The sequence below is a fragment of the Crassostrea angulata genome, chromosome 2 (genome assembly GCF_025612915.1).
Source record: "Crassostrea angulata isolate pt1a10 chromosome 2, ASM2561291v2, whole genome shotgun sequence".
NCBI classification, from domain to species: Eukaryota; Metazoa; Mollusca; class Bivalvia; order Ostreida; family Ostreidae; genus Magallana; species Magallana angulata.
In genome coordinates, this window is record NC_069112.1 from 13735079 (window position 1) to 13760100 (window position 25022).

Genomic DNA, 25022 nt, shown 5'->3' on the forward strand with positions numbered 1-25022 from the left:
AAAATAAAATAATAGCAAAGAATCTGTACTGACATTGTTCACATCAGTTTCTGACATTAACTGATCCAACTATTTTAACAAGTAGCCCCGTTTTTGACACAATGTTTGTCTTAAATAGTCACAACAAGTAACAGGTGTTATTTTGAAGAAATTCACGTCACTGTAGCACTTATATTTAAGAACTTGTATTAAAAACAAATTAAATGGAGACGTTTCTTGAATATTCCCCAAAGCCTTTTTTTAAATTGTCGAAACACAAACAAATACGATCCGCCTCTCGAAGAGTCCGTCATTATTTTTAGGTGTCATGTCAATTCGTCAACGTAAAAAATGATGATCAGGGACGGGGTCATTTACAATGTAAAGTAATTAATTAAATTACAATTACATACCTAAATTCTTCAATTAAATTATAACCATTACAATAGTTTTCAAATGTAATAAATTAAATTACAATTACTTTGCATATGTAATTAATCAAATTACAAATTAAATTTTCATCAAAATTTACTACAACCATGATTTATCTACAACACATAAACATTTAAGGAGGTATGTGTATAACGTAAATAAAATACTTTCACTATTTGAGAATTTGCTTATAACTAGTACTCTGATTAGTAACAATTTTTGGAAAGAAAAAGAATAAAAATATTGTTTTATTGTTTATTTCAAAAAGCAGGCACCGGTAGTCACAATATTAAGGTGTCCCATACCACCTCGATATTCAATAAACATTTGAAAGTCATATCCTCTAACCTACACCTTTCATGTCAACTAAAGTATTTCCAGCATGCAAAACTATTATATGAAAACTGTCTACTGTGCATTTTTATCCACTATTTTCTTCTAAGTTATAAATACAATGCCAAAATACAGGTTAATCTCAGGTAGAGGACAGACAATAATTGTTATTAAAACACAATTCACACCTGTTGTTGTGTACCGCTGTGGACATGTTAGGCATCAAAAACTTAAATCTCATTTAAAGCCATGCATTCAGCTCTATATATTTGAGACTATCAATTACAAAGTATGAATTGATAGTTTATATAATTAAGGTAACAATGATTTTGTTTGTAAATTAAACAGTGATATTTTGAACTACTAAGCAGGTCAATAAGTATTTTTTGAGGAAAAAAGAGATCAAGCAAATCATCAAATTCATGTACTTAATTAAATTTTGGAAACTTATGATTTAATATTGAATCACTGATAATTTTTTTTTTGAAAAATATGTAGTATGATATATATAAATAACAATAGTTCAATGCTTTTTAGCTACTCTTCCTATCTTGACCTTGTGCCATTGATAGTGTGGGGAACAATGGGTAGTGGACAACTTTATATTTATATGTACATCAGTGTGTAATTGAATGTAATTGAAAAGTAATTGGCGGATCGCGGAATTTTGACTGACATGTCACGTAGGCCAATGAAATGACGCAGCTCAGTATCCAAAGACGCGTCGCCATTGCTCGACAATTTTTGTTATAATATATGATAATCACGGTTAAACGGTGTTGTTGGGGTACATGTAACACAGACAACAGCTACCCCGATCGTCTTGAAGGGGGAACACAATTCATTCCTTTTCCTAAACCAGGCAGGCAACTAGAAAAAGCGAAGAGGTTGATACGGTTGTGTGGGATGACACACAACCAGTTAAATGAAAGCATTTTGAACGAGAGAGGAAAAGCCAAACATCTGTATGTTCAAAGGTAATTTGCTGACAATATTTTTTTAAAATGAGCTAATCAACTGCTTTTATTTGTAGAATAGGTTTTTTAATATTTAGCCCCAGATTTCTCTTAAACCACCGTGTGTACAATGCAGGGATTACTGATGCAGATCAATCAATATTAACCATGTTATTTCATGCCTACAATAGCTAGATTTATAAAGGAATATGATTTGAAACAAAAAAGTCTTGGAGCATATTAAATACTATCCACAGAGAGAGAGAGAGAGAGAGAGAGAGAGAGAGAGAGAGAGATAGATAGAGAAAGAGAGAGAGAGAGAGAAAGAGACAGGGTTAGCCGGGAAATACCAGTGCTGGGAATTACCGGCGGTAAATACCGGTATTTCCCGTCCTGGTAAATACTGCTGATTTTCACTAAACTGGGAACAACTGGGAAATACAAATTTTTAATCTTAATTTTTTTGATTTGCTCAATGTAAAATGTTTGTTTTAATTACAGTTTAGGATATAAGATATTAACGATAAGCATCAAAACACAATTTAGCTTACTTTGCCATTTCATTGTCAGTTTATGAATCTTAAATTCACCTGAATACCTATTCCCAAAGACTTCTATAGCTGCTAAAGTTTAGTCTAGCTTATTGAGCCCCAAGTTAAGTGTTTACAGATTTATAATTCAAAGCACAAATTAAACTGTTATAATTACTGTATGTCTTACAAGTAACACTTAAATAATCACACATGTTGTTTTAATAAACTATTTACTCTTGACAGTTTTGTGCTCCTGTTTTGGGGAGATATATATACACTATGAGTGGGGCTAATTGGCTTCTCAAGCGTGTTGCATACTGAGGTAGTGACACAAGTCGCACTTTATTTTTCATAATTTTCTTGGCCCATTTTCACATACACCAAATAACAAGAAAATGGAACTTCTGATATCATGTTTATGATAACTGTATAGATGCACCTTTACCCGACTTAAATCTTAAAAACAAATAACAATGGTGTATGAATGAACCATGTATGGAATATTCATGAGAGGATAACAAATACGTTACTGGTCAGTCAAAACTTGTTAAAATCAAAGACAATTATAAAATGTCATAGCTGACAAGGTGTACTTAACATATTTGATTAAGACTAAGTATGAAATACTTACTACCATATGTAGTTGTACTTTATTTTGCAGTATTTCCCGGGAAATACCAGTAATTCCCAGGAATTACCAGTATTTCCCACTGTCCTGGTAAATATGAGTATTTCCCGCTTTTTTGCCAACCGTGGAGAGAGATTACTTATAATGAAGCTATAAATCTGTTATAAATGTGTAATGTCCTGTTAATCAATATTATTCAATAAAAAATCAATATAGGTTAAACATTAAATAATAGAACCACAAAAACTTACATTTATCATGTGCATAGATTAAGATACTAGCTTTTATCATATGCATAGATGATTAGATGTGTTATCAAATTTCAATTATTAAGGATAATTAATACAATTTTAATATCATCACTACATAGTGTTACATAACTAACTTTTATTATTGATGTTGATTGATAGAAAGTGAATTTAATTCATGTTACTTCCAGTTAAGTTTGTGTTAAAAGGAAAATTGTCATTTTACTTAGCATTCCATTGATCGAAAACCAACTGACAGGTATCCAGATCCAATATCTGCAGTTTCTACCAGCTATGACTCAGTGACTCCAGCCCGAAAACCACCCACAAAAAGAGTGCGTGCATGTACAGTTACTATAAATGCTTCTTGTGAAAGTACATATTCATAAAAGGGACAAATTCTTGCAGATACTTCTGCTATTGAGTTAGTTACTAAACAAGTACTACATATATATTTAATGTGCATAAAAAAGCATTTTATGCTTTTCATTTCAAAGTAATTGTAAAATTTCATTGTTTCAACTTCAAGGAAAGACCAGAATATGAATGCCGGATCTAGTGCCATGACAGGAGCTCAGCCTGAGTGTTGTCCAACTCCTTCTGTTACGTCATTTGACAGTTCAGGTAATATCCCTATCAACTTAATTGTTTATTTAAAAAGCAGAGGTTTCCATATTTTACTTATGTCACTTTTTGTTTAAAACAAAAAAAAATTATTAAAGTAAGAATAAAGTTATTTTATTTGCATCCAGAAAAACTGATTCAGTTTTGTACAAAATTGTAACAAATTCAGTAACTAAGTAAGCATCATTATTTTGCACAAATGGCTTAAAGTGATGTACGTAGAACTCGGACAATTTTCTGACCAAGGCATCCATAGTGGGCCTGTGGCACTGCATGAAAATTTGTATTTACAAAGCAAGAAAAGTTATTGTAAAAGTCATATTTACATTGTCTTTAATTGCCTTTACTCCTATTTACTTAAAAAAGGAAAATATGGTAAATGTGATCTTTACTCATATTTACATACAAGTAAATGTTTGTAATGGCTCACTTTACAACATCTTTACAGATTGTGTAAATTTTACATTTACCGAAAGTAAATATTCCTTTACGACAGTGAAGTTCATCTTTAATAATGCCTTTATTTTACATGTAATTACAAGTAAAATTATTTTTACTGAACATTAAAGGTTCTAAATATTAACCATTACAAAACTTTACTTCTAATCAATGCAAGTAAAGTTGATATTTACTTGAAACTAAAGGTATATATATTTACAAATTTTACTGGATTTTCATAATTTACTTAATATGTTTTTATAGCTTTATTCCGACTTTCAAAAAAATCAGACTAAACGTTGTGTGAAGAAATTATTTATTCATAGAAACAACAATAATATTTATCAATATATTCATAATTAAAAACACTTTAATCTTCATTTAAAACCCACGAATGAGTTGGGTCAACATTGGGTGGCTCTTGGTTTTTGACTGAGCCCCTTGTTCTTTTAGCCAACAGCCGCTTGCTGCGTGGAGGGCATGTCTCTAAAAACTTTTTGTCCAGGCTATCTTTAATTTTTCTCCAATCCTCACTCTCCCATGAATAAGGATGGGACAGGAAGCCATTGTCCACCTCTTCATCACTGCTCATGTATTTGTGGGCCTCTGGGAGCTGCAGAAACTGATGAACTTTGGTCTTCTTTTCCTTTGACCGACCAGACTTTTTTTCTATCATTACTTTTCTTCTTTTTAATTTCTGAAATAAGAAAAAAACATATAATAAATTTCCTTTCAAAAAAGACTTAAAAGTATGTTTTGACAAAGTTCCAAAAAAAAAAATTGTTTCCCCTGATGCAACTGACCCATTTTGAAAATAAGGGGTAATTTTCTTTTTTAGTAAAGATGGCCTTATAGATATCCTTTCAAAACATAGGAATAATAATAATCATTCTTTGGCACTCATATTTATCTGTTCTCACCTCTTTCTTTGTTTCGTACGTCGCTTGTCTCTTTTTGTGAATTTCTGTTTTATTCTTCTTCTGCCTGTTTTCTGCCTCTTTTTGGGAAGTGAAGTATCGTTTAATGGCAGCTAAAAATATCAAATTAAAATATAGTGAAGATTATAAATTAAAATTATTGTTGCAGGCTTCACCACTGTCTTAAATTCCTTACATAAATAAATAGAATACACCTTATTACTTCCTAAAGAACTCTTCCTTCATTCATTAAATTAGAAATATGATTCATTTTACTATATGATATGACATATGAAAGGAATGAAGCTGTATACATAAAATCTTTAAAAAGTTCATTTGAATTTTTTTTTTTTACCATTTATCACTTCAATTCTCTCCTCGGGAGCAATGCCCTGAACACTTTTTTTGATGAAGTCTGTCAACTCCAAATTCTCTTCATCCATGAATCTACAAACATTAAAATCTATTAATTAAAAATGCTCTGCACAAGTTGATTAATTATTGTTGTGGTTTATACCAATTTATCATAGGCGTGTCGGATCGGGGGTTGGGGTTGGGGGGTTTCCTAAATTTACATTAAAAAGATTGAAATAATAATATAGTGATATTGAAAATGGAGTCATAGGTATACTACGAATAAGGATTAGGAATTTCATGATTTGGGGGTAAACATTTCGGTAGGTACGTTCAACCCCCCCCCCCCCCCCCCCCCCATTAGGATTTCCATGATTTGGGGAATTTTTCTTTTTTTGCTTGTCAAGATTTCCGATGATTAGACTAGCACCCCCCCCCCTTTCAATTTGCTTCGGACGCCTCTGTTTATCTTGCATGCAATTCAATTAAAGTTTATGTTAATGAACATAAATCTGCAAAGTATATGTATGTACTTTATACGAGTTCAAAAAATTCTTCAAACAGACAAAATAAATGTTTGGGTACCTTTTGCTGCAGTTCCAGCTGAGATTGTTGCTCTGTTGACCATTTAAAAATGCGTCCTTCACGGCACTCTGGAAAGAAAATACCAGTTATTAATTAATAATTTTTTTGTTGAAAATAATGATAGTAATTGAAATGTTACGAACATATTCCTTTATATACATGTGTGTACGTGTGTGAAGAGGATAAACATAAATTAAATTTTAAAGGTATTCTATACCATTAAAAGCTATCAACTGCAGCATACACCATTATTTTTGCTTCAGCAATATCCCGAGTAAAGCATATTAACTTACTCGTATTCTGTTTGGAACTTGAATAGGTTCATTGGTTTCCAGTTTTCTTTTTTCCATTTCTCCTTTAATTTCTTTCACATCTTTCTTGACAGTGTTCAGCTGTTAAATTATCTCATTCTGATTTGCCAATATTTGTTGAATTTGTGTTTTCAACACACTTTCACTTCCTGTAGTAAAATATTGTTAAAAATAAATATCAAATATTCCATATAAAGAGTAAATATATTCATTACGTATGACTATGTACAGGTGAATAGTGATCTTACCATTAATGGGAGTTCTTACAGCTGACACACTTGCTGGCTGATTCCTTGAAAATGTTCCTGGTGTCTTAACAACAAAATTAAAAATAAACTTTAAGTTTAATGATTATGAAATTAAACAAATAAACCAATACATTATTCATGGACGTATATCTACATGTTAATATACTGTAGAAGCAGAAATATTCGTTGAGGATTTAAATTTTGTTATTTTTGTTGGCAGTAATATTGAATAAATTAAATTCGTGACGAATTTTTAACCCAAGTATTTTTAATAAATACAGAGTTGATATGCTAATGCAATACATTTTAGGGATTACAATATGACAAAATAAATTGCCAACAAAATTGTTTTTGGTTAAAAAACAATTAAATTTAAACCCAACAAAAATATGTGCATCAACAGTAAGTTATTGATTCAAGGGCAAGAAAAGAGTTCTTACTTTATTCTTTTCCTTTGATTGTTGACTTGCTTTTGGTGTTTGTCCATCTTCTGGAGTCTTCTTCTATCAATAAAAGTTACAATGTATTACATTTAGAAGAAAACCAATTTTTGAACCATCCTTTATAAATATAGTTTTATTATTGATTTATATATAAATCATGTTAAACCTACAGGTTTCCATAAAACTATATCTAACCTTGGTAGAGTGGGGCCTTTGGAGGTGGAAAGAGTCCTCTGTATCCCCAGACTCCGATGATGACAATTCTTGAAAACTTGCATTTGCAGTAGGAGATGCAGCTTCTCTGACAGATTTCCTTGGCGATCTTCTAATTTCAACACGTGGAGTAAAACTCTTTTTCTAGAAAAATTCAACGGAAAAGAGACTGAAATGACTCACTATATTGGGCCAAAATAAAAGTTTTGTTTGTTAGGACCACAAACAACTCAGATCAATAAAACATTTTCATCGTAATAATTTATTTTATTTTCCGACATTTATGATAATCCAAATCTGCATGCCGAAATGTCATGGAAAACATGCGAGCATTGTAGAGCTGAGTAACCCTTTATGCCTCTCAATGCGATTAAAATATTTTCTGTTTACATATTGCTCATTATCATAGAAGCACATGCACTTTTGTATGCTTATGGTACTACAGTAAAATAACAATCAATCGACTGAGATTTTAATAAAATGTGCTTCAAATAAGTCAAAAAGTAAATAATAAGTTTATCCCAACAAAAAAAGCTAATTTTGTTAATTATCACTCTAAAATCAAAAAATTGAACTACGGTAATAAAAATGCTATAATGAACCCTTTGATGTATTGTCTGCAAACTTTTTTAAGACTAAAGATTCATTAATGAAAAACATGTATTTATGTTGAGAGCATAAATATAACTGTATAAAAAGATTAATCGGCTAATGTAAAAAAAAAGCAAGCTATGATCATTGCTACTCCTAATGATCTGTTCAAATTTTAAAATCATTGCTCATTTAATTTCTGAAGGAAACCCATGGATTAAGACTGTCCAAAAATAAACGCACAAGGATAATTAAACTTACAATTGATAAGAAAATATCATGCAGTTATAAATATACCTTCTGAGTTTGAAATGTTGATCTCCTTAAAAGGCTATCTGAATCCTCATGATCAGACTCTGCAGGGATGTCCACACATTCAATATAGCCGTATTTATTCAAGTTTAACCCCAAACCTTCTCTAAAACACCGTCCGTATATATGCGCCGGCCTAAAATAAATTGAAGTATTTAAAAATTGGAAATCAAAAATAAACACACTAATCCGATATATTCTAAAACTACTTATGCAAAACACCTTATTTACATATACTATTTATTATTTTATAAAAATAATCATCACAATAATTGGTTAACAGTGGATGCATTAATTAATAGAATCAAGAATCAATAAATCAAAGGGGAATAACTCTAACCAAAAATACATTGAAAAGCTGGCCGCTTCATGTGTAAGGGTATATGTGTTAAAGTGCGCGATTGTGTGTAACAGTATACACTACGGCCAACGCGGGTCCCGTATTTTCCCGCGACACCGTGATGGTGTTTTAATCCTTTCCGCGATACACCGTCGCGGTATTGACATCGCGGTGATCGCGGGCCACGATTTTACCGCGATGGTGTAAGACACCGTAACAGGTGTGTTATCTGTATCATTGATTAAACCGAGAAGAAGAAAAAAATGCTGTTTTAATTATTGTTAAATTAAGATTTAAATATTATAATAGAAGAAAAATTAATTTTCTTCGAATTGTTTTTAACACAAAGTTCTAGAAAACTATTGCTGCATGTATTTTGTTAATAATGTATAAGAGTCCCAAACATAGCAATGCATTACACAAATCATGTATATACGTGTACTTGAAATTAAGTAATATTGAAAACTATTATTTTTTGGATATGATGAGTTGAAAATATGCCACAGATTTAGAGAAGACAAATATTGCGCGATGTACTATAATTATAAGGTCGCTACAGTAGGCATCAACTCAACTTGTATGTTTTCCCCTAAATCTGACTCTTATTTAACTCATTAAAAATTTCCCAGTCTCTCTCTCTCTCTCTCTCTCTCTCTCGTTTAAAAAAAATAAGATTGTATGTACATCTATGTAAATTATCTTAAGACGATCGGTGTTTACTTTAGTTTAGGCAGCGGGATGGTCAATCATGGAACAATTATCACCTTGCAGGACAAGAGTCACCTGAAGAAACATCCCGTTATACGGGTCCCGCATCTAACGCCTTGGGCCATTTAAATGACCAAGTAGGTGTTAAAATCAGGTAACACTTGCATATACCGGCCACTTCGGGGTATCGAGAGTAAAAAAAACAAAACAATAGATAATGAATAACGGGATAAATTGCAATGATTGACCAAAATTTGAATGTTAGTTGTCAAGTTAAATTGCATTTTAGGTGAAATTAAATTAAAAAACGAGTTTTCGTGCAGTGTCCGGTCCAAAATGTTCCCCAATATTACTCAGGAAATCTACTCTCTTGATCTCTCAAAACCCTTGATCCCTCGAAGTCAAACTGCAATCTGTCGAGAAGATTTTTTCTGCATTTTTCTTAATAACCTATCTTCAGATTGCACTTTATTTCCAGCTTTCTAAAATAGGTAAATAATTTTTTAAAAAATCAGAGAATTAGCATGTCCTGAAACTAGAACAGTTCAACTAATGAAATGTCATGCTTGTCTTACCTTTTGTCTTTGCTCAGGCTTTTGTACTTCTGTATTGTCATTTGAATCTCCAGACTCTGATGAAGATAGCTGTCTTTTTTGAGTATTTACATTTTTCACAGTTTTTCTGGGAGATCGTCTAAGACTGCAAACATTTTTCTCCCCATTCTGAGTTCCCTAAAAAAATTCATTTCGTTTTAAAATGTTTCAACTAATAGCATGTAAAGTTTAGAGATATGATTGGCATGGGGAAAAAGATAAAATCAACTTAGTTGGGGATTTGTACTGAGCTCAAAGATGACCCTCAGGGCTCTTGCCTATCAAATCCAGACTTTTTGTTTCTGTAGAAAAAATTATATACCTAATAGTATCATTTACATAAACTGGTCGCACACCAGTAGAGAGTTTTTAAGCTAATGTTGATAACCTGATATCCCTGTTTTCAATGAAGTATATTCCTTCAGGGTCCTCCACACACCTGGGATAAGTTCTGCATGCAAGCAGATTCTTCTAAATTACATTACTTAAAGATATGGATTTTTAGCAAAATTCAAGTTTTGTAGAAAATCAACTATTTAAATTTTAATGCTATTTATGAAAATAAAAGTCCCTGCAGTATTTGAACCTGCATGTAGGTTAGTAGACCGAAGCAACACCCACTGCACCGCAGAGATGGACAACAAATTTTGGCAATATAAACTGTTTTCCAAAGCGCTAAAATCGCCATGTTGTGATGTTCTGTCGTAAACTAAAAGAGTAGAAGTCATGGGATGTTAAGGATCCTTATGAAAGAAATTTGCCTAATTATAGACCAGCTACCTTTGTTAAACTATTAAAAGTTAAATTTCTCAGAAGATGTGTTACCCCCTTCTGAATTCACATAAAGTTAAAGGAATGAGCAAGTGCCTTTGCCCTTCCCCACCCTGGGCATACAAAATAATCCACCTCCTCCTCCTCCTCCCTATGTTTTTTTTTTCAATTAGTTAACTGTTATAATGATAATTTAGACAAAGTTGGTTTTAACACTAACGTCACTTTAGAACAGTAAAGAGACTGTATTTTGAACGTTTGAAACAAAAAAAAAGAAAAAACAAAACAAAAACAAAAGCTTACCTTTAGAGTTCCAGATAACAGGGATGGAGAATCTTCACCGGAAAAGTAAAGATGCAGACTTTCATCTTCAATTTCTGTGGCGTCAGAGTCTCGATCCATCTTTACTTTGTGTTTGGTCAAGCCGCACATCCAAACTCCTTTTTAAACTCTCGGAGAAACTGACCACGCAAAGTGCATGCTGAGAGGGATGATTCTATTGGCTATTTTTTTTATCAGCAACTGATATGACAGATCGTACCAAGTTTTGTACTTTACTTATTGCATATTTTATGAATAGCTTATGAAAGGAAATAGATCATCGTTTAGTAAATTATTCAAAATGCCATATCTTAAAAGTCTGCGGAATAGCTAGGCCTATTCGTAAAAATTCACGATTTTACACTTTCTGATCAACATCGAATACGCTATTGATAAAGTTAATGATGCTGACCATGCTGACGTAGTTGTAATATGAGACGCACCACGCCATTTCGATCAACTGGTCAAGAACAAAGGAAATCCAAGTTTATGTAAGTATTTTTTAAAGTAAAGTTGTTAGAAATGTGTGCACATGCATGAAAATCGAATATTCTTTTAGACATAACGTGCCAGTTCCCATTATTGCCGAGTACCCATGATTGCCGATTGTAATCCGAGATTCCTCTGACTCTAGATCTAACACCCGCCTTTATATTGTGACTTGCAAGTCAAGTCACAATATAAAAGCGGGGGTTAGAGTCAGAGGAATCTCGGATTATGCCGATTGTTATAAAAACAGCAAGATTTCCGCTATCTATTCCGTGTTTTTAGCTACAAACCAAAATAAATAATAGACCTATAAGAGTTGTGAATGAAGAAAATTTACTTCAAATACGTATCTCGGAACTCACCATAACAAACGTAAGCCTATGGAAACGTATCTCAATTGTATCCGTACCCGTGGGATGACACATGCCACTGAATGTTTGACTTGTAATCCTCTTTGATGACAGAGCATTTTTTGTTTAGGTCCAAATTCGAAGAATATTTACCTCCGTGTTATTATATTTGAAAAAAATAAGCAAGATACCATTTCTACTACACAATATTTAAGAAAGAAAACCGAGCGTCTGCTTGCTTGTAAGACGCCATTTTGTTTGCAACCTGAGGCGGATCAAAGATTTATCACACGCACCTGCAGTGTAAATCAGAGGCGTTGCTATTAACTTTCACACACATTATTTCTTTAACTGGACACACTTAAACTTATTTTAAAATAGCTTTAAATAAATACGCAATGCAAATCTTTATTCGTAATTATTTGTGCCGAGACATGTGAAGCACATGTTCCTCCCTTTGTGTGCATGTGGCCGCAGGGACAACGAAAAGAAAAGTTGATATTGATGAGAATAAAATAAAACTTATTCCTCAAATTAAATAAATGAACAGTGCAGAGATTTGCCTAGAAACTTTTACATGAAGAGAATAATAGAGAAAACTTATGATTTTTTCGGCAATAATGGGTACTCGCACGTTAGGCTATACCTCTAGAACTTTCAGTTTTCTAAGATTATGTGTGTATGTACATGTTAGCCAGTGGAACAGTTTAAGATCATTGGTATGTAGTTCCTGTATGTATTTCAGTTGCTGTCTCTTAAAATTGTATCAATAACGACCTGTCTCTAGGTCATTATTTGTAAATGCATTATGTTGCAGCTAGTAGATGAAGGAAGGGGGGTGGGGTTGAGAGAGAGATGGGGGTGCTTCTGTACAAAGTCGCCATCTTAAACTCATATGCATGAAGATATATATATAATTTAAGCGCAGCAAGAATTATACATACCGTGCATCATTGACAACTAACTGATATATTGACAATTATCAATTGACATCAAATAATTTTTTAAGGGAGAGAGGAGAGAGAATTATTTTCAAAGCTTTAAAAAATTCTTACAAAATACATAAATCTGCTTCCCCCTTAAACCATTCTTTACTTTTGGGGGGATTTGATCAGACTGTAAAATGTAATTTGTGTGTAGTTTGATGAAAGGTGTAAGCGATAAATATTATTTTTCTTTTGTAATTTGTTTTCTGACTTCAATTTTTTTTTTCGTGGTTCATAATTAAAAAAAAAAATTCTATTTTTGCATTCTAAATACCTACATTGTATCCTTGCCCAAAGTCCATGTTTGTACATGTAGATATGTAATTTCCCATTTTCCAATTTGATGGTTTGACAATATGCAGTATCGACATAGATTTTTAACTGTTTATTTATTTGTCTTTATTCTTTTTTTAATTGGGTTCAAAAGACAATGCTGTAACTTTAAAAGCACTATATTTTTTTATTTCCTCCTTACTGATGTATTGTCTATGCAAATATAGCTTAAAATTGGAAAAATAAGACACTAAATCTGGCTTGTATATACATAATCTCCATATCTAAGCAGAAGCCAGAAGAAATTTTGAAAACTAATCATCTGAGGCAGCTAGGTATCGCAGTTTATCTTGAAATAGCTAGTACACACATTACATGTTTGATCCATACTCTAAAATTTATTGCCGGAAATATATAGAGCGAGTTCACTGTGACACCATACATTTAAATCTATAATCATTTGTTTACGTACATCGACTCAATATGAAAGAATGGAAGCAAGTAAAAGATCTCTTAGGTCTCAGCAAAGCTTGTGCGATGCTCTAAACATTAAGTGTCTTCAAATGTCAACTGTAAATTAAATTATCCAGTAATTTTAGGGGATGGGGGTTGGTAAATATATTTCAATGGTTATTCAGGTTGTGGTCTTAGCCAATAATTGGCAAAGGCCTAACATATGCAAAACAGGTCAGTAAATTCATTAAATTTCATTCTAACATTTAAAGATAGATTACGTGATGTATATTTGTTGATCCATGAGAGAGGTGTTTTCACCACTCAGTGTCAAAGATTTATTATATACTATATAAACAAAACTTAATCTTAAGGGAATATTTAGCATTTTGGAAAATGATTTCTATGAAAACATGTACAATTATAAATTTCTTTTGAAAATTGTTTTCAAATGATTATATTTTGAACAGTTGAATTAGAAAATTTAAAATCCCTGTACTCTAGCTGTACTAATGCTCTTTAAGAAATGCACTTTATATAGATAACTACTTCAGAAGTTTTGATAAATCTGCATGAAATATTGTAAGTAAGTTTGACATTCATTTGTTAATTAAAAGTAATTGAATGTATCCATTGTGTCAAAACTCATATTTGGCACATGGCATTTGTATTTGCATAGATATACACAAATCATGCTGTGCAGTTCACTCTGGAATGAAGCCTCCTAGTGATCTTTCATAAAGATAAGCATTCTTGACCTGTCATTTCAGTAGTAAATCTAATCAAGATAATGCCCCATAGTGTGAACACATCAGCAGATAATGGATTACACAAAGATAATGATTTACCACTTGCCAGTTGTAAACTAAATTATTTTTTCATCTTATTTACTTGTTAATAGTAGTTATATAATTACATACATTAACATACCAGCACTAAAAGCTTACAATCAATGAAGATCTGAACACCAAAGGGAAGGATTTAGGATTATTAATATGTAAACCTGATGCTGATCATTGATATGCAGCAGTGGTAAATATATTATGTAAATAAGGCCCTCACAAAAATTGTTTGTTTGGAATTTCCATCTTGGTGTTTTCAGACCCAGGAGGGAGTGTGGATATTTTTTTGTTCACACTGGAAGTTTACCTAATTAAAACTTGGTTTAAAAAAAACAACAAAAATCTCCATAAGCAGTGGAAATTAAATCCTATTAATAGTATCTCAAAAACATGAACAAATGTACTACTCACCTGTATATGTAATCATTGTACAATGAGAAAAAAATCAATAAAAAAAATAATTTCTTCATTTTTGGTTTATGAAAACTTGATCAGCAGGTAGTGTTTGAGTAATACACTGCACGAGGCAGTTCCAAGCAAACAATAATTTTATTTTGGCCCAAGAATGTTCAGAATACATATGTATTCTTTGTAGGTGTCTTGTAGCTATTGCAATATTGTAATTTTAAATCTGTATTTTGAAAGGCAGCATATATAGATGTATATATCATGACAATAATCAGAAATCAACAATGTTACAGTTGTATGCAAGTGGGGAAATATCAATAATTTTAAATTTTGAGACATTGTATTATCTTTAATAAAATTTATTTTAACAGTTTGCATGGAGAAAGAAGGTATCAGTAAGACAAAGACAGCCAATCATGTGAAGCAGCGATCAAAGAAAAGAAGAAAATTAAAAAGAAGTCGGAGATTTCACAAACATGAATTTTAGGAAGAAGTTAAGTGTGCCTCTTCCGCGTCTGATTCAGATGAATCTCTAGGGACTTTTTGCGATAGATATGAAAGAAAACAGAAAACAAAGAAAGGTATGTTTGTATATTTTAGAAATATTTAAATCACAAATGATGATGTAATTTAATTGATTGATTTTAAAAATATTTTATTCTATTAAATATGTAGATTTTTCTGTTCCTTTAATTTATATTAATGGCATTGTGTTAAAAAATTCCAAATCCAATTTTCAACCAATAATTAAGCAGTTAAACGTAAGTTCAATTGTTATGAATATGATATCCCTTAATTCTATGTATAGATGTAAATCCAAATCCCCCGGTCAGTGCCCAAGAGGATACACCTTTATCTTCAAGCCTTTTCCAGGACCCATTGATGAAGGACTTTAAATCTTATGTTGCAACAAAGAACAAATTAAAGAGGAAATGGGGAATGTCAACTGTCAAGTCTGAATGAGGAATTTTTCATTGTGTAAGTTTTCTGAGGCATACAATTATACCTAAAGCAAACAAAGTTTAAGAATTGTCATTTTTGTCCTTCTACTTTTCATAGCCATTGAATGCTTTTAATATCCATTTTTTATTTTTTTTCTATTATTTATCCATTCTTAGTACATGTACTACTATATAAGATCTAGTTAAATTACATATAAACCCGAGGAAGGGGGCATCTTAAAGAGAGCTCTAGTACCTTAAAAATCTTTCTTGCAAATATTATTTTATGTTTGATTAATTAAATTTTATGTACATATGTTCTGAAATTTATCGCTGATTTTTTTTTAGTTTCTTGATGGACCTTCATGATCAAAAGCGAAAGTTCTGTATGACCTGCAATGAGGAATTTTCAAACAGGTACTTTGCAAGACATACATGTAAAAAGAAACCCATTCATGACCAGACGAGTGCTGCTAGTGATCAAGATGTGCAAACAACCAATCTCTCGGACACTCCGTCTACATCCAGAGCCACAGTTGACTGCTTTATGGAAACAGAAGAAACGGAAGCATGTGCCGCAAGTGATCTTGAAAGGAATGAGTTATCGTCCGAGACTGAAAGTGACTGTGAAGGTACAGTTATTGATGATGAATTGTTAGAAATGATTATTCAAAGCAGTGAAGGAGAGTCGACATCTGATATAGAAACTGAAGACCAGGAAACTTTGTATGTTCAAACAATATTGAAACTTCTCTTTAGGTGGCAGTCCATTTTTTTTTTCAGATCTTGCATTATCTTTTATAGTTTTGTTGCTCAAGTCTGTGTTTTATCTGTGTTCATTCTCTTCCACTTTTCTTGACAAGCTTTACAGGAAATTTCCATCAACTGTATATCAAGCAAATAATGCATTGCATTTAAAGTTAGATAATTTTAAGAAATATGTTGTATATCCAAAATGTTTTACATTGTATGAATTTTCGCATTGTATTCAATCAGTTGAAAGTAGAAATATTTCAAAGAAATGCAGCAAAATAGTTCAACCCAACCACAAACTTGCTCATTTCAGAAAACCTTGTGGTGATATACTACTAAATAATGTCACAGTTAATGGTAAAGCAAGTCTTTTAGCACGGAAAACATATTGTTACAAAAGTCTGAAGGAAAGTGTACATAGACTTGTGAAGAAAAGGGGATTTGAAGAATTATGTTAGTAATAATTGGAGAAATCAAAGTTCTTCTGAAGAAATATTAAGTGATGTTTATAATGGCAATATTTGGAAAGACTTTAATGGAAGAAAATATGATTTTTTTACAGAGCAAAGAAATTTTGGACTTATGTTAAATGTAGATTGGTTTCAACCTTTTAAATATTCAAATTATTCTGTTGGTGCTGTTTATCTATCAATTTTAAATTTGCCACGAGAAGAGCGCTTTAAACGAAACAACATTATTTTAGTGGGTATAATACCAGATTGTAAAACAGAACCTCCCACAAATACTTTTTTGGAACCTTTAGTGGATGAGTTGCAAGAGGCATGGGAGGGTTTTTATTTGTATAGTTATACATCCCCCTCTGATCCTGTAAAATACAGGCTCGCCCTTTTGTGTGTAGGGTGTGATATCCCAGCAGGCAGAAAGTTGTGTGGGTTTCTTGGTCATTCAGCTACAATGGGGTGTAACAAATGCTTTAAAAGGTTTGAAGGAGATATTGGTCAAAAAAATTATGGTGGATTTAATTTGAAGGAATGGGTGGAACGTGATAAAGATTCCGATATGAAGATGGTCAAATAAATTATGAAATGTAAAACCAAATCCCATAGAGAAGAGAAAGAAAAGAAGAATGGGATAAGATATTCAGTACTTTTAGAGCTTGATTATTTTGATCCTATTGCTATAACAATAATTGACCCAATGCATAATTTGTTTTTGGGAACAGCAAAACGCATGTTAACAGTATGGAAAGATCAGAAGCTTCTTTTGCCAGAACATTTTGATAAAATACAAGAAAAAATTTCAATGGTCATTTGTCCCTCAGATATTGGCAAATTGCCTCAAAAGTTTTCCTCAAGCTATGGTTCATTTAATGCTGACCAGTGGAAAAACTGGACCATTATATTTTCAGTTTATGCACTTAAAGGTCTTCTCCCTGATAATCATTTAGAATATTGGCGGAAATTTGTTTTGGCATGTACAATTTTGTGTACTCGATCACTATCCAAAGGCAATGTTAAGGTAGCACACAAGTTGCTCTTGTCATTTTGTGAATCTGTAGAAAAAGCATTTGGTCAAGAGGCTATTACACCAAATATGCATTTGCATGCTCATTTACATAAGTGCTTGAATGATTTTGGTCCTGTATATGCATTTTGGCTCTTCAGTTTTGAAAGAGAAAATGGAATATTAGGTGCTATTCCATCTAATAATCGATTTGTTGAGCTACAGCTTATGAGAATTTTTTTAAAAACTTTGCATGTTGTTGATATTGACTGTGAAGAAAGTGTAATTCAAAACTTTGGACCAGATTTTAAGAAGATTGTGTTTATGATTGATGGAAAAGATAGAGGTACATTAGCAGAAATGCAGATGTGTCAGTATGAAAGTTTTTTTCACATGTCTCCTAGAAATGTTGATTTTTGCTATTTTGATTGGTCAATTGATGCATTCATTACAAAAGGTTTTTCCTATTCTACTTTAAGAAATTCCTTTGTCAATGATGGAGATATTTCTTTTTTGAAGGATCTGTATGCTGTTATATATGCAAATGTTGAAACTTTTGTAGTGTGCAACACATGTAGATCAACTGACAGTGTAAATTTTTTTGGAAATCTTGTTGGAACTAAGAAAGGTAGAAGCAATCGTTCCTAAATGATCACTGCCCATTGGGTAGGTGAAAATGGACATATTTCATCATTTGAGAATATGAATCTCAAACCTAGACCGGGACAAGTTGAGAAAATAATTCTACATAATGTTCTCATTGAGGGACTATCACATGTTCATTGTCTTGCAAGGGTTAAATGGTTTTCACCTGTTAATGAATCTTTACAAAATTATTATGGTAAACCTATTGAAATTTGGAAAGCAGATGTATATGAGGATGAGGGACCTGCTAGCTTCATTCCAATTCAGAGAATAAAATCCAAATTTGTTCATGCATATCAGAATTTTCAAGGTGTTAACTGAATTGTTGTTATACCAAGAGAGAGATTTTTATTTTGAATTGTATTGGATTGCAGGCTCAAGCATGTTTTAATACTGTTTTAGTTTTCTTTTCCCACTACAAATCATATTTATTTTATTATGGTTATTAGTGTTATAGAGTTGTATAACAATTAATGCTACAAATTATTGTATGTAATTTTGAAATGCATTTCATCTGTACAATGGATTTTGAATTTGAAGTTCAGTTTGTGAAGTTTTCTATATGCTATATGCTATATTTTATTAACTTTTTTTTGGTTTAACATGCTTGTTTGTGTTTGTCAGAAAGATATATATGCTTCATGCTGATGTTTTTGTTTTTTTTTATGTAGATTGAAGATGTCTATTTTTTGTCTGACAACTAGATTTGTACACAAATATCAAATTTATTTGCCTATCGTTTATGATATCCATTGAAATTTTGTTGTATAGATATAGTATAGAATCAGAGGTTGTGCACATACAATATTTTGTGAAGCTTTACACATTGTAACAGGTTCATAGTCACCTCATTTTTATATGCATAACAAAAACTTGTGAAGTCGAGCACATGCAATTTTGTGTGAAGCTGGACACATAGGTAAACACTTATCTCATCATCATTCTACACCGCAAAAACCTGTGAAGTCGAGCACATGCAATTTTGTGTGAAGCTGGACACATAGGTAAACACTTATCTCATCATCATTCTACACGACAAAAACTTGTGAAGTCAAGCACATGCAGTTCTGTGTGAAGCTGGACACATAGGTAAACACTCATCTCATCATCATTCTACACAACAAAAACTTGTGAAGTCGAGCACATGCAGTTTTGTGTGAAGCTGGACACATAGGTAAACACTTATCTTATCATCATTCTACCAGACAAAAACTTATGAAGTTGAGCACATGCAGTATTGATATATAAAGCCATATCATGCGCAAAAAATGCACACTCACTTGCACAAGGTGCATACTCTACATTTTTATAGTGTTTCATTTATTATGCATCATGACTTGTTATAAGATGTAGAATTTTTTATAAAACACATTAAGTTTCAATGCTTCACGTTAATATTTTAAAATAAATATATCCATTGTTTTTTATTTTGATATGAACTATTATATTATGCAAATTTTGTCAATAAAAATATAAAAATTGCACAGAATAACTTTTAATTTGCTTCTGTTTATTAAAAACTTTCATTGTTATTGATAATTGATTGTTGTTAAAGTTAATTTACACATACAATAGCATTACATGATTAGTAATAGGATTGATAATTTGAATAAGAGCTTATAAGGAATAAGTAAGGTTCAAAAATAAGTATGAAAAAGGTCATACTCAGTATAAGACCTTTATGAAATTAAGTCTATGTAAAGAATATTAAATACGACCTTTACATCTTTACAGAAAGGTAACATTTTTGAACCTTTATGAGAAAGGTCATACTCAGGATAAGACCTTTAAGAATTTAAGTCTATGTAAAGAATATTAAATGTGACCTTTACATCTTTACCATCATATAAAGGTAACCTTTATAAATTAAGTTTTTGTAAAGATTGTTAAATATGACTTTTACATCTTTACTATCCAGTAAAGATAACCTTTATATATTTAAGATTGTGTAAAGATTATTAAATATGACCTTTACATCTTTACTGTGTGTAAATTTAAAGTAAAGGTAACCTTGCTTTTTATTAAACATTTACGTTCATTTACTTAAGCTGTAAAGTTTTGTAAATGTATTTTTTCATGCAGTGTGGGGATAAATTCGTTCAACATAGAAGTCTTGCTTGGTGTATATAATAAAATCACAAAAAGGGGCCCCAGATATAAGAAGTTTACCCTGGATTTGATACCAGTGTGCATGTCTGTGTTTTAAAGAAAAAAAATCACTATTTTTTGGAGGAAAAAATCATTTCTTGTTTCGCAGGCTTCACAAATGGACATGTCTCTGACAGAGTATGGACATTTGATTTCAATTATAGCCGTTGTTGATTTTTCACACATTATGCCATCAGGTGTTGCGCCGAGAAAAGGCAAATCAGGGTTGACTATTAAACCAACTTCATGAAGATGATTTTTTGTATTTCCAATGTACATTTGCTTTGCAACAATTTCATTAGCTTTCCCATAGGATGTAGATGAGGATGAAAACACTCTTTTTTGAAAGGTATTTTTCATGAAAGTTTCATTAATGTCCTTTTTCCTTCTCATTATGAGTTCAAAGTTAGAAGCAGTAATTCTCTTACTTCGCTCTAGGTACCATCTCGAGTCAGAACTTTGTAAGCGAGTTGACCTTTCTAACTCATTGGCATCACATTGAGTTATATTAAGATTGCTCCACTCATGTGCTAGTTGCTCCACATTCTGGAGATCACAAGGGCCAAGGCCTTTGGAAATTATGTATCTCCACAACTCCATGCAGCTCGGGGATTTGCGATTGGCTGAATCATTGGTGCTTAAAAAATAAAGTGAGATAATTGATAAAATAGGTCTATAAAAAATTAGTCAGTGTATCTCTTTGGAAGTTTTAGTTACTATGAAATATTCAACTTTATGTTTAACTTAGTATCAAGTTATGAAAAAATGTGTTTATGTAATGCAATTTATGAATTATAACCCTTTTGTATTTTGCAGATGGTATGTTAAAACTAAAACGTTTGGCTGCTGTTGCGGAAAACAAAGCATTAAACGAAGAGAGGTGAAATCTGCTTCAAAAATATTCTGACACTCAGCAACAGTTTCTACAACTACAGAAATTACAGGAGGGGTGTTTTGGTTGTCACAAATTGAAAAAAAAAAGACTACAAGTATTATACTGGGTTTACAAAGGAACAGTTTGATGCAGTGTAGATATTTTTTGTTCCAATAGATGAAGATCCGATAAAGTGGAGTGAAACTGTAAAAGGTTCCAAATCCCTATCAACAACAGACCAACTTTTACTTGTTCTGATTACGCTTTGACAAAACTTTGATTTTCAACAAATATCTCATCTGTTTAATATATCTTCACAAGACTCTAGAGCAATATTTACTCAGTGGGTAAACTACATGTTTTTAGACTTGGTAGTTTAGATATTTGGCCACACAGTGAAACTTTAATTCAAAATATGCCAGAAAGTAATAAAAACGATTTTCCAAATACCCTTGTCAGCATTGACTGTACAAAACTAAAAGTAAGTTCTCACCATAGACAAAGCTAAAGCTACTCTGATTACAAATCGAGTACAACTTTGAAAGGACTTGTTGGAGTTGATCCACAAGGTTCAGTAAAATTTGTATTTCCATGTTATTTACCGGTTCTATATCTGATAAGGACATCACAGAGGAAAGTGGCTTTCTTAATTACTGTCAGACCTTATACATAGTGGAAAACTACAGAATGGGAATGGGGTAATGGCTGACAAAGGGTTCCATATAGAGAAAGAGATTGCAGCTGTTGGGCTCAAACTGAATACCCCACCGTTTGCATCCTGTGCATCACAGATGAAAGCTTCTTAAGTTGCAGAAACAGTTAACGTAGCAAAACACCGTGTTTATGTAGAACGTGCTATTGCACGTATAAAACAGTTTTAAATCTTATCAGGAAAAATTAGTCTTTATTTTTTTCAATTATTGATCAAATATGATTGACATGTTGTTTGTTGACGAACTTCATGAATTTTTTGATTCAAGATAAAAACACTGATGAACCTTAATTCTTGTCTTGCTTTGTTATGTGAATTTAGTATATCAACTATTTAATTAGTGTTTTAAATACTCACATGGTAAGTAAGAGCTGAACCAATGAACGGTACTCCAAGTGGTGTATCTACTGTACAGTTTGCTGTTGAAGTAACCAGATATGATATGGGGCTTTGCTTTAAAATCTTAAATTTTTCAATATCATCTATATTGATGTTCGTCTTCCTGAAAAAAAAAAAATAGAAATAAACAAATTAACATTTATATATGTACTATATATGTAGTACTACTTGTTTGTGATGATCAGAACAGTTCGAACAGCAGCACCAGACAGCTCAGTTGGTAGAGCACCTTTCTATAGAATAAGGCGGTCCATATTTCGAATCCCAGTCTGGTCTGTCATTTTTTCTTCTATCTTGAAACACGGGTTAAAAAAGTTTCTTAAACTATTCATCTTACTTAAATATCTTCTCATCATCTGATCCTTGTATAATTTTATATATTAATATATGTATACTGAATTTAACATACCATCAGTAATCACATTTAAAACATTTGTTAAAAATCATAACATACATTGTACATGTATCTAAAGATATTTATCTTGTATCAGTGACGGGCTTTCATTGACCGGGTATCAATGTACGATGCGATAACAGGCTGCCTTTTTTCGTTAAGAATTGTTGGACGTGAAATTATCATTTTAGACACTGGTTCAGCTTTTTTTTTCTTTCCACGAGTTTTGTCCAACTGCTGTGTCAAACTGGTTGATGAAGGTTCTGCTCGTATCTCGTTGTACCCAGAGATCGTCCACTGCTCCAGTGCATTGACTACAGCTAAGACATGCGCACATTGTCCAGACACCCTGCACAATGTATTTTACTAATGACCAATAACACTCTAAAGACTATGTGTATCAATAATTATGCCTTATAATACATGACACAACACACACTCTTTCTCGCATTATGACCGGTGTGAGATCGGTTTGTCCGGTGTGAGACAGCAGTGTGAGATTTTTCTGTCTTTCACTGTGTATTACTACGCCGTTTTAAAACGTAAACAAACGGTGTCTGTTGTAGGAAAAGGCAAAATAGTGCAATGAGATTATCCATTAAGTAATTGTGTTGCTAAATTAATTAAAATTATTACATATTTAAATTGAAAAAACTGTCGTATGCTTTCATTTAACTTGCACTTTTTGAAGCACGCGGAGGGATAATCCGAAAGTAATCTTTTGAACGTCATAACCGAAAGTTGTCAAACATCATTTTTTAAGCTAATATAATGCGAGAAAAATAATCATTCATTATATACCCCTGTGGGATAGTGAAATTCCACCTCGGGGCCAAGATTCACGGTCTAGGACTCGGCAAAGCCTCGTCCTAGACCGTGAATCTTGTCCCCTCGGTGGAATTTCACTATCCCACACTCGTAATAATGAATGATTCTATTACTCTCCCTCTTTGTCTCTATATCTCTCTCTCAGATTCAACAAAATACAAACCTACAAACCTCATCTTCGTGTTTGAAATACTTTATGCAGATATCCTTTGAATGCTGATGCCAATTGCATGCATTAACTTGAAAAAGAAAAAAAGTAACAAGGAACATAATATAATTCAAACAACAACATTGAACAAAAAGATTTTAACACGTCAACAACCACAAAATGAACTTTGAAACAGTTTACATACACAGCTTTGCAACTGCAATATGCATCGTTGAAAATCTTTCCTGTGATATTAACGTCGAGATTAACTCGATGGGGATCCTCGCTCTTTCTCTGACTTCTGAATATTTTAGCGGACATTTGAATGCTGTTTTCATTTTCTCTTCTTAAAGATTTCACAGATTTAATGTATGCATCTTTTACAAACGCTACAGCCCTTTGCTTTTGACGTAAAGTCGGCTTATAATTCAGAAAAGATTGCGAAAAATCGTCCGTGACGTCCTTCAAGAAAATTTCGCCATATTGTTAACCTTCGATCTCGGGTATTTCACTTCTTAGTCCCGGTGGGCGGGGCTTAAGCACGGATCTGCGATCAGCCAATTGGAATTACATACCTTTTTTTAAAGTAATTAATTAAATTACAATTACATGTAATTGAAAATTTGGCAAATTACACATTACTTCCAATTTCATCAAAATTTGTAATTAATTACACTTAATTCAATTACAAATTACCTTTACCCATCCCTGATAATGATCCTATCAATATTAAAGAAACATAATGTTTAGTGACACTGTCGAAAATACTTTGAATAGTGAATGCAAAGTTACAAATAGAGCGTGTGATATCACAAAAACTGTTTCCTGTTACTTATTAAATATTTAAGCCTGCAAAAGGCAAGCGGTTGAAAGTGAATGAAGACAATTTGTGATAGATTCACAAACAACATGCACGTTCAATCAATTCAGATGATTAGAAAAGTCATCGTGACATTTTACCACTTCCTAATTATGCCCCCCTTCGAAAAGGGATCACATATTGATTTGCTGCTGTCTGTCGGTCGGTCGGTCCACCA

At 32.3% G+C, this 25022-nt stretch overlaps 2 pseudogenes; one reads left to right on the forward strand and one right to left on the reverse strand.

Moving 5' to 3' along the window:
- Window positions 1-1500: 1500 nt before the first annotated feature.
- LOC128173919 (uncharacterized) lies at window positions 1501-22310 on the forward strand (annotated as a pseudogene).
- On the reverse strand, window positions 4453-11364 carry LOC128171347 (uncharacterized; annotated as a pseudogene).
- Window positions 22311-25022: the final 2712 nt, after the last annotated feature.